Source organism: Cavia porcellus, unplaced genomic scaffold (genome assembly GCF_034190915.1).
Source record: "Cavia porcellus strain 051 isolate PalLab524CR breed Dunkin Hartley unplaced genomic scaffold, mCavPor4.1 scaffold_7, whole genome shotgun sequence".
Classification (NCBI taxonomy): domain Eukaryota; kingdom Metazoa; phylum Chordata; class Mammalia; order Rodentia; family Caviidae; genus Cavia; species Cavia porcellus.
In genome coordinates, this window is record NW_026947490.1 from 84,754,064 (window position 1) to 84,766,739 (window position 12,676).

A 12,676-nucleotide genomic window follows, 5' to 3' on the forward strand; every position below is an offset into this window, starting at 1 on the left:
TTTCTGTAAACTACTATTACAATCTTCATGCAGACTTCTGATTTCTCACTAATTTCAATTAATTATAGGTTAGTATTCTTTGCATTATCTAACATGTGTTGACACTCATGGTTATAAACTTCCATTTTCTGTAGTCTCTTCTTTTTTAAGAATTTACCAAGTGTACATTCACATGCATGAGCCCTAGCCTGTTCTGACATTTGTGACTTCTGCTGCCAATCCTTTCACTAGATTTTCAAAAAAAATCTCCTAGATGTATGTTTGGTACATTTCCATGGATCATCATTTTTGCTAGATGAGTCATTCATGTATTGTAACATATTGTGTTATTCAGCAAGATTTTTGTCATGTCTTCTTAGGATCAATTTGTTTATTTAGTCCATGAGCTCACCAAGCACATTATCAATCTAGTTTTGTTTCTTTTATGTTTGGGTATAATTTATCTGTTTGATTTTAAAGTTTTCTCCTCACAGATTTCCTGTGGATGAGTTTTGGGGCACACTTGGGTTTTTGGAGATATTTTGTTGCATTGTTTACCTCTATTTAATACTCTGTGTGACTGTGTGTGTGTGTACACATGCACGTGTGTGTGTGCACATTAAGAGTTGAGGGTTGATAAGAGTAGAAAGAGAGTTTTGTTAGTATGTAGATCTCTTCGGTCAGCCTCATCTTTCCAGTGATGCACTCTTGGCATGGCTAGACTTGCTTACCTCAACATTTGACCACCTCTGTTCATTTGGGAAGGAAAGGGTGTGGTGTAATTTGCTTAATACCATTTTCTTAGAAATAAACCACAGTAGCATTGGTGGCTCAAGGCAAACCAGATATTGGAATATACTAAAACTCCAATAATAGCAACAATAATATCACCAAAAACAGGAAAGAAATAAGTAACAATAGACTCAAAGAGAATCTGGATATGTGTGTAATATAAGAACAAATAATGTGCCATTCATAAATGTAAATAAATATAGGATAATAATAATAATAATGTATACAGAACTGTATACCAATTATTGACATACCATAAATATATACTAAATGAAGCAACTACATTATCATTAACAATAGAAAATAAGTAGGTAATGATAGAATAGAATCAATTAAATATCTAAAGATTAACAAAGCTTAATAGCAATATTAATAATGGAATAGGTTGGGAGGTGGAAATAAAAAGACAAAATTTTAAAAGAAGAGAAAAGTAAGATGATAAGCAGTAGAAAAAGAAAACAATAACAAAAAAGAACAAAACAAAACAAAAAATAAAACAATCTGTTCCTTTTTATAACTCTAAGGTACCATACTGCAAAATGAACCCTGGTTATGCAGCTTCTTTCTGCTTCTCCTCCAGCACCTCTGGACACCAAAGGTGCTATTCAGTCCATAAACTCTGCAGTGCACAGGCCTCATAGAACTCAGCAGGATTTTGGTTGTAGTGTGGAAGAATCTGCTTTCAAGCACCAAACGATGGTTGTTGTGCAGAGTAGGTCATGCACGCTGAATTAGCTGGGGCAGGATACTGCTTGGATTTTTTTTTTTTTTTTTGCTTTTCCTATCATCACAGGTCTGCCTTTTTCTGCAATGAACTAAGTGGGCTCTTCACCTATGATTTTCTTTCTTTCCTACAGTGAGTGGCTTGAATTAAGAGCTGAATGGACTACAAAACCTGCCTCCTTCACTCTTTTTTTTTAATTTAAGGAGAAAAGAAAAGAAAGAAAAAAAACAGTGAAGGGGTACAAGTTATACAGATTTACAGAAGAAAAAAATGCGCAGTAGGAAATCACTAGTTAATGGATTACATATTACCATCTTAGAAATAATTGTTCAAGTCACAAAATTAAAGCTTGTAGAGTGGACATTCCAACAATAATACTCCAAACAGTTCTGTTCAATGATCCAATAAAACTCTGTGATATCATTTTCTATCTTATACATTTAAATATACATGCAGTTATATAGTTTAGAGCACTTTCTTTTCCTCTCTTTTGTACCGTGACTATTACACATTTTGGGTTTCATTGCTCCCACGGTTCTTATTGCTTTTTTGGAAGAGAGTAAAACCAAATGTGACATAACAGAACAGAATCGGTCAAGTCAAAAGGGTGGACACAATAGATAATATAAAAACATAATACAAGGTAATCAACAATGGTTACCATAATGCCTCCCACTATTTCTAATAGAATTGCCTATATCATTAGTTGTAATACAATTGAACAAAAACCGTAAAGAATAAAACCGACAAAACCAAAACATTGGAGATATTGTAGGTCTTCAAAAGTAGATAAAAGTCCACAACAAATGGAGCAGAGAACAAAATGAAGAAAACAAACTGACAGCTACTGACAGAAAAAGAGCTCAACAGAAATGAGACAGAGAGGATTGGATGATAGGAACAGCTTTTTTTGGAGAAAATGACATCTTAATAGGTAATGCTGATTTAGTACCATCTTGTTTTGAAGTCTCATCTAGCTTTTGTTCTTCTGTCTCCCATGGTCTAAACAGGTTGTATCTTATTGGATTTTGTTATGTATGATAGTATAAGCAAAAACCTTTTAAAGACAAGGAGATTATACAGAGACCATTGTTCATTTTCTGTTAGTCGATTCTAAATACTCTATAATGCTGTCATTCTCTTAAATGGTTTTACATTGTTTTGATATACTTAATGCTACAGTATATGAAGTTGTACTCAAGGACTTCAGGGAGGGAGTCAATATGGTAACTATTTTTGGGTCAGGAGTATCTGGTGGTGAAACACTATTCTGCTTAAATGGTTATGTTTTGATCTGCCCTGTTTCGCTGTCATGCCCTCTTTTTTCTCAATCTCCACTCCATTATTTACTTTTTTATTTTTATCCATTTAATTAAAGGGAAAAATATAGCAGGATATAATATAGTAACCCACTTTGACTTTCTATTATCTCGATTTGAAGCCCTGTATTACTCTCACCATCTTGTTTTTGACTGAGGTTTCTCTATTCTGTTTTGCTGGATAGTATCAGGTTCAAAAGTTTAGGCATCAGCTGAGAAGATAATGAGATTCATTATAACGCCCATTCTCGTTGACTCCTTCACTCTTTAGTCAGTGCTCTGTCTGATTTGAGTTATGCTCCCTCATGCATGGATAGGTGGAGGCTTGTGCTTTTGTCATGTGATGAGATACTACAGCTAAGTTAGAGGAGTGGAAGGTGCATTGTATCTAGTCTAGTATCCAGTTTTCACTGACTGCTTTACAGCATTCTGAATCACCACTCCTTTCACTCGGTGATAATCCTGACCTGCACTTCTATCTTCTCATTCCGTGAGGCTCTAGAAGAGCATAGTGTGCCACACACTCTGGATGTGCCACTTTTTCCAGGCCCTTCACTGGACATTTTTCTCCACATTCCACAATGCAGCAGTAGCCTGCCTATGAACTTTGTGGTGTCTTGGACTCTAGGAATTTAGCAGATTTTGCTTGAGTGTAGAAGGTCTCAAGTGCAGGCACTGAATAATGGTAATTGGCAAGGATATTTCTTAGACACGGAAGCACAGGTGTCATAATGGAAATCAGCCTTTTGTGCTGCTGCTCATGGCACTTTTTTGACCAGAGTCACATCAGCAGAGAATACTGCTTGCACCTGCAACTCCTTGAACCATGTCTGTCTCAGTGCTTGGGCCTGGGTCCCTAAGCAGGACTGTGCCTTTGCTTTATACATTTACACAGGCCTGATGGTGCTTTCTTAGTCACCTCTTTGAGTGATTCTCTGGCTGTCAGTTACTCTGTAGTCCTAGTACATGAATATCTCCCTTGCTTGAGTCCCTCTTCCTGTGAGGAGAGTGGGTATGCTGGAGCCATTCCCAGAAGACATGCTTCCTCTTTCAAGTGCATAAGATTCTTTCAAGGGGTGATGTGTTCACCAGTGGGTCTGGTGTGTAAGGAGTCCTCTGTGCTAGAGTGGAGCAGCTTCCCTTTCTGCAATCCCCTGATCCTCGGCTTGATTTGGTGGGTGATCATTGCAGGTTGCCTTACTTTAGCTGTGTTCCTCTGCGTTCTGCATTTCTGAGTACCTGTACTTTCTCATAAACATATTCTAAACTTCTCTTATGTAACACTGTCTATACGCAGCCCTTTTGAACCGCTGGTATTAATATTTCTTCCTTTAAGCGTTTTTTGTTAAATTCCCTTAATTGATGACTAGGCTATTTCTTTGATATTCAGTTTTTTGAGTTGTTTATATATTGTAAATATTAATCCTCTCTTGGAAGAGTAGCTGGTAAAGATTTTTGTCCCATTTTGCAAGTTGTGTCTTCTGTTAATTGCTTCTTTTGAGGTAGAGAAGAGTTTCACTTTGTTGTCATCTAATTTGTTTATTGTTGATTTACTTCCTTTGCTATTGTGGCCCTATTCCAGAAGTCTTTTACGGTGCCTATAGTTTCAAGAATATTTCCTGCATTTATAGTCCAGCAACTGTGAAGTGCCCCATCTTAAAATAAAGACTTTTATGCAATTTTATTTGATTTTAGTACAGAGTAAGATCTCATTTCATTTTTCTGGAAGTGGATAGTTTTCCTTGCAGCAATTGCTGAAAAGTTTGACTTTTTTTTTTAGCACTTATTGTTTCCTTCTTTGTCAGAAATCAAATGGATTAGGTGAATGAGTTTGTTTCTGTGTCTTCTGTTATATTTTATTTGGCTACATATCTGTTCAGGTGAAACTATTATGCTTTTGTTACTTGTCTTGATGGTATAGTTTTAAATTTGGTATTGTGTTGCCTTGAGTGTTGGTTTTTTCTCCTTAAGTTTGCATGGACTATTCTGGGTCTTTTGTGCTTCTCTATAAATGCTAGGATTGAATTTTCTAGTTTGTGAGGAATGTTTTTAGTATTTTAACAGAGAGTACAAGGAAATTTTAGATTAGTTTCAGTGAAGTGGACATTTTTGACATATTTCTTCCAGGACATGGAACAGAGAGATTTTTCAATTTTCTAATGACTTCAAAAATATTTTTTCAGTGTTCTGTACTTTTCATTACAAAGGTCTTCCACATTGTTTGCTAGGTTGATTCCTAGTTATTTTTTAAACTACTGTGAATGGAATTGTTTTCATTTTTTCTTGATCATTCATTGTGGTACACCAGACCGTCACTGATTGTTAGTGGCAATTCTGTATCTTCCCCTTTCACTGAATTTGTTACACTTACCTCTGTTCTGGTGCAAGTTTTAGAGTCTTTTATAAAAATCATATTCTCAGGATATAGGATTTCATTTCTTCCTTTCTTCTTTGTGTACTTTTTATTTCTTTTCCTTTTTTTTTTTTTTTTTTTTTTTTTTTTTGGTACCAGGGATACTTTTTATTTCTTTTACCTGATCAATTAACATGGGTTAAATTTTGAAATACTATGTTGGACAATATTACAGCTAGTGAAAAGGAAAAGAAACACCTTTTAAAAATAACAAGGAATCTGGAAATAGTAAACAACTAAAAGATGATGCAAAGAAGAAAAATATAAGACTGATAGGTATAAATGAAAAAAAAAAGAGACATCACAAGTGACATCAAGAGGCTATTTACAGAATTAATGGTTGAAAATTTCCCAAAGCTGAGAATGGAAACTCATACACAGATTAGTGAAGCATATACAACTCCAAATAGCCAAAACCAAAATAAAATGACATCTAGACATATAATAATCAACCTCACAGAAACGTAATATGAAAACATATTACTAAAAGCTGTTAGAGAGGAGACAGGTCACCTATAAAGGAAGACCTATCAGAATCACAGCAGACTTCTCAACACAAAAAATGAAGTCAAGAAGAGCATGGAGTGAAGTGTTTCAGATCCTAAAATAAAATGCCTTCCAACCCAGCCTAATGTACCCTGTAAAACTGTCCTTCAAAATTGATGGAGAAATAAGATACTACTATGAAAAATAACAGCTGACGGACTTCATGATCTCCAAACCAACGGTGCAAAGAATACTGAAAGACATTCTAGATAGACATAGGAAAAACCAATAATCAAAGCAAACAGTTAATCAGGCTGTAAAAATAAAGAATCAACAAAAGAAAATACTATGTCAAAAAATTAATATATACCAGTTATAACCACTAATGTAAATGGCCTCAATTCACCAATTAAAAGAAACAGACTGGCAGAATGGATAAAGAAACAACATCCAACCATATTCTGTATACAAGAAACCCATCTAACTAAAAAAAAATTCATAGACTGAAAGTCAAAGGATGGAAAACATTACTCCATGCAACAGGAATACACAAAATAAGTGTGGTAGATATTTTGTTTGCAGAAAATATGGACTTCAAACCAAGAATGATCCAAAGGGATAAAGAAGATTGCTACATACTATTTTGGGGGAAAAATCAAGAAGAATAGATAACAATATTAAACATCTATGTACTAAATTTGGGAACATCAGTTATACCAAGCAAATATTAACAGGAACAAAAAATCAAATAAGCAATAACTCAGTTATAACAGGAGAACTTAACATGCCATAGGTCCAAAGGGATAGATCAACTAGGCAGAAAATCTGCAAAGAAAGAACAGAACTGAATCACACTTGCGAATAAATGTACTTGGTGTATATATACAAAGGGCTCCATGCCACAACATCAGAATATACATTCTTCTCAGCAGCACATGGGACATTCTCAAAAATAGACCATATTTTAGCCCACAGAACATGATTAAGGAAGTGAAAAAATATTGAAATCCTTTGATGCATTTTATCACATCACAGCACCATGAAACTTGAAATTAATAACAACAAAAAATGCAAAAACCTCACAAACATATGAAAACTGAATAATACATTCGTGAGCAATCAGTGTGTCACAGAGAAAATTAAAGAAGCAATTAAGAAATACAAACAAGCAATGAAAATACAAATACAACTAACCAAAACCTGTGACATGCAGTAAAAGCAGTTCTCAGAGGAAAATTTACTGTCTTGAATTTCCACATCAGGAAAACAAAAAGAATACAAATAAACAACCTGATACTACACCTCAAACATCTAGAAAAAGAAGAACAAGTCAGATCCAAAGCCAAAAGAAGGGTGAAAATTAGACAGTTCAGAGCAGAAATCAATGTAATAGAGACTACGAAAACAATATAAAGAATTAATTAATCAAACTCGTGGTTCTTTGAAAGAATAATTAAATTGATACACTTTTAGCCAATCTTATTTTACAAAGGAAAAAACCCTCAAATTCAGGCAATAAGTAATGAAAACGGTGAAATCACTACAGACCCTGTGGGAAATGCAACAGATCATCAGTACTTGTTTTCAATATCTATACACAAATAAGAAAATCACTGAGAGGAAAATAAGAAAAGCCACACCCTTCACAATAGCACCCAAAAAATAAAATATGTATGAATCAATCTAACAAAAGAGGTAAAAGATCTATTCAGGAAAAATTATATATCCAGAAAAATGTAATTGAATGGGACCTCTGAAAATGGAAAAGCATTCTTTGTTCATGGATAGGAAGAACAAATATTGTGGAAATGACCATTCTCCAAAAACTGATGTACACATTTAATGCAATTCCAATCAAAATAGCACTAGCATATCTCAAAAATCTAGAAAAATCATTCCTAAAATTCATTTGGTATCATAAAATACCTAAAGTAGCAATGAAAATAGTAACCAACAAAGGTAAGGCAGGAGACATCATAGTATCTAACTTGAAGTCATAAATACAAAGCTACTGAAATAAAACCTGCATGGTGCTGGAAAAAAAAACAGACCTGAAGATCATTAAAAAGGATTAGAAGATACAACTACAACTACAAAAACACTAAACCAACTTACTTTCAATAAAAGAGTCAAACATGTTCACTGAAAGAAAGATAGTCTCTTTAACAAATGGTGCTGTAAATCTTAGTGCTCTGTATGCTGAAAACTAAAACTACACTAATGCTTATCACCATGTACTAAAGTCTAAGTGGATCAAGGGTCTAAATATTAAAACAGAAACTCTAAATCATTTGGAAGACAAAGTAGGTAGAAATCTTGAAGACATAATGGAAGATAAAGAATTCATGAACAAAAATCAAACTGCCTAGGAAATACCATGATCAAAAAGTGAGATCAAATCTTACTAAAGAGTTTTTGCATATCAAAGGAAACCTCCAGCATAGCAAAAAGAAAACACATATAGTGGCAGAAAAATCTTAGTCAACTGTCCCTCAGACAAAGGACTTCTGTCTAGAATATATAAGGAATTTAAAGTCAGAGCAACAAAGTTCAAAGAAGCGATCCAAAAATGGGCATCTGAAATGAATACACAGTTCTCAGAAAAAGACATACAAAATGCAAGTGAACACATGTAAATTGTTCATCATCATTGGTCATTGGTGAAATGCAGATTAAAACCACACTGAGATTTCATCTCACTCCAGAAAGAATGGACAGGGTCAAGAAAACTACCAGCAAAATTCTACAGAGCCTGTGGTGAAAAAGGAACTCTTCTGCACTGTTGGTGAGAGTGTAGACTGGTGCAACCAATGTGGAGGTCAGTATGGATGTTCCTCAAAAAGCTGGGATTGGAAGTCCCCTTTGACCCAGGTATTATAATTCTGGGCATATATATGATGTTTTCAGTTCTTCTGGGAATAAGCCCAGAAGAACTGAAAACATCATATTACAGTGATATATAGGCACTCATGTTTATATCAGCACAATTTGTAATAGCCAGATCTTGGAAACAACCTAAATGCCCATCAACTGAGGAATGAATAAAAAAATTGTGGTATTTGTATACAATGGAGTAAAACAGAGATATACAAAATGATCACATTGAGATATTTATAAATAAAATGACACAACTTGAGACCATACTCATAAGTGAAATAAATCAAATTCACATGAGTAAACACTGTATTGCTTTCCTAATATAAGAAATGGTGACAGTATATAAGATACAAAATACTCAATAAATACAGTGAAAGGATAGAAATTTGCTCAAAAGGAACAAAATATCTCAGGGATAAGTAGGAAAACAAAAAGGAAGGGAAAATCTAAAACTCTATTATCATGCTTAGTATAACAAAAATTGGACAAAGATTTATCATACAAAGAATACTATAGACAAATTTCCTTTAGGAATCAACATGGAAAACTCTTTAATATGATGACTGCAGACAGAATTTAACACATCACTCAGGCCCAGGATCCAGCTTCCTCTCGAAATCACTGAGTAAAGAGGGTGCAGGGAATTCTGTCCTAAGTGGTTGACCTCTCTACCTCACTTGGAAAAAACTTGAAGCTCAAAAATATAGGAAAAGGACAAAATGAAAGACCAAAATGCATTCTCAAACATCCAGCCCATCCCATGAAAGCCTAGGAGCCATGTGCATAAAAGAAATATATGCCACATACCTGAAATAATAGTAACTGAAATAAAGAAGCAACTCTGGGAAGCCTTAAAGGAATTCAAAAGAGAAATAATATCCCTGGTAAAAGAAGAAATGACAAAAGAAAAGAAGGAGATGCTGAACATATCTAAAGAAGACACAGTAAAAAAATTGAGGAGATAAACAAAAAGATAGAATTCCTGGATGAACAATATAAGAAACAAACAGAATATATAAAGCAGATGCAAAGAGATATACAAGAAATCAAAAACTCCATTGAAAGTTGTAAAAACCGCATCAAAGAATGTGAAGAAAGAATTTCAGTCCTTGAAGACAAGATTGTAGCCAGTGAACAGGAAAGGAAAGATCTTTTAAAAATAACAAAAAATCAGGAAATAATTCAACACCTGCAAGATGACGTAAAGAGGAACAACATAAGGTTGATAGGGATAAATGAAAAAGAAGGGAATAACATAAAGGATGTCAAGAGCATATTTAGAGAAGTTACAGCTGAAAATTTCCCAAACATGAAATTGAAAACCGATATCAAGATCAATGAACCACATAGAACTCCAAATAGCCATAACCAAAATAATACTACACCCAGATACATAGTAATGGCCATCCCAGAAATTGAACAAAAGAATAGAATATTAAAAGCTGCAAGAGAGAAAAGACAGATCACCTATAAAGGAAAACCTATCAGAATCACAGCAGACTTCTCAGCACAAAGCATACAGTCAAGAAGAGCATGGAGAGAAGTATTTCATATCCTAAAGGAAAATGAATTCCAACCTAGGCTGATGTATCCTGCAAAACTGTCCTTCAAAGTGGATGGAGAAATAATATACTTCCGTGACAAAGAACAGCTGAAAAACTACATGACCACCAAGCCAACCCTGCAAAGAATACTAAAAGACAGCCTAGATGCATCTAGGAAAAATCCACTAAACAAAGAAGACAATTAAACAGAACCAAAAGACAAAGATGCAACAGCAGAAAAATAACATGTCAACAATAAACCAATATATAACAGTTATAACCATTAATGTAAATGGTCTCAATGCACCAATTAAAAGAAACAGACTGACAGAATGGATCAAGAAACAAAATGCAACCATATGTTTTCTACAAAAAACCCATCAAACCCAAAAGGATATCCACAGACTAAAAGTCAAAGGATGGAAACAATACTTCATGCAACAGGAACTCCCCAAAAAAGTGGGGATGGCCATTCTGATTATAGACAATGTGAACTTCAAGCCAATGATGATCAGAAGGGATAAAGAAGGTCACTACATACTGGTTAGGGGAAAACTCCAAGAGGAAGAGATAACTATCTTAAATATATATGCACCAAACTCCAGAGCACCCAGTAATATAAAACATGTACTTACAGAAATGAAAAGCCAAGTTAACAGTGACTCAATTCTAACAGGAGATCTTAAAACACCATTGACACCAATGGACAGATCAACCAGACAGAAAATCAAAAATGCAATAAAAGAACTGAATCGCACCTGTGACCAAATGGACTTAATAGACATATACAGAATATTCCACCCAGCAACAACAGAATACTCATTCTTCTCAGTAGTGCATGGGCCATTTTATAAAATAGACCATATATTATTTCACAAAAGATATCTAAATAAATGTAAAAGGGTTGAAATCATCCCTTGCATGCTATCAGACCATAGTGCAATGAAATTAGAAATTAATGATAAAAGAAACTACAAAATTCCCACAAACACATGGAAACTGAATAACACACTCTTGAGTATTCAGTGGCTTACAGAGAAATCAAAGAAGAAATTAAACACTACCTACAAGAAAATGAAAGCAAAAATACAACTTAACGGAATCTGTGGGATGCAATGAAAGCTGTCCTCAGAGGAAAATTTATTGTACTGAGTTCACACATCAGGAAAACAACCAATACAAATAAATAACCTGATTTTACACTTCAAACATCTAGAAAAAGAAGAGCAAGTCGAGCCCAAAGCCAAAAGAAGAGAAGAAATTATAAAAATCAGAGCAGAAATCAATGCCATAGAGACTAAAAATCAAGGAATCAAAGAGTTGGTTCTTTGTAAGAATAAATCAAATCAATAAGCTCATATCCAAACTTATTTTAAAAAGGGAAGAAAAAGCTCAAATTCATGCAATAAGGAATGAAAGAGGAGAAATCATTATGGACCCGACAGAAATATAGAAAATCATTAACACCTAATTCAAAAACCTCTACTCTCAAAAGTTTGATAACACAGAGGAAAAAGACCGATTCCTAGAAGAATACGAAGTACCAAAGCAAGGTCATGGAGAGATAAACCTACTGAATAACCCAATTTCTATTAATAAAATAAAAAACATAATTAAATCCTTGACTACAAAGAAGAGCCCAGGCCCAGATGGATTCACTGAAGAATTCTACAAGACATACAAAGAAGACCTAAGGCCAACACTCCTCAAACTCTTCAATGAAATTGGAAAGGAAACAATCCTTCCTAAGACATTCCTGGAAGCAAATATTACTCTCGTACCAAAACCTGAGAAAGACCCAACTAAAAACGAAATCTACAGACCAATATCCCTAATGAACACAGATGCAAAAATCCTCAATAAAATATTGGCAAATAGGATGCAGCAAATCATCCAGAAGGTCATACACCATGACCAAGTATGATTCATCTCAGGTATGCAGGGATGGTTCAATATATGTAAATCAATAAATGCAACACACCATATCAATAGAGCCAAAATTAAGTACCACATGATCATTTCTATAGATGTAGAAAAAGCTTTTCATAAAGACCAACATTCATTCATGATAAGAACCCTGAAGAAAATTGGAATAGATGATCTTTACCTCAATATAATAAAGGCCATCTATGACAAACCAACAGCCAATATCATACTAAATGGCCAAAAATTGAAGGCCTTTACTTTAAAATCAGGCACAAGACAACGATGTCCCTTATCACACTCCTATTTGCAAATGATAGCCAGAGCAATTAGACAAGAGAGAGAAATAAAGGTGTAAAAATAGGAAAGGAAAAAGTTAACTTATCATTATTTGTAGATGACATACTCTATATAGAAGATCTGCAAAACTGCATTTAAAGACTGCTAGATATAATAAATAAATTTAGTAATGAAGCTGGCAATAAAATCAATGCTCAAAAATCAATAGCATTTCTATACACTAACAACAAAGTCACAGAAAGACAAATAAGAAAAGCCACATCCTTCACACTAGCAACCAAAAAATGAAATATCTAAGAATTACTCTCACAAAAGAAGT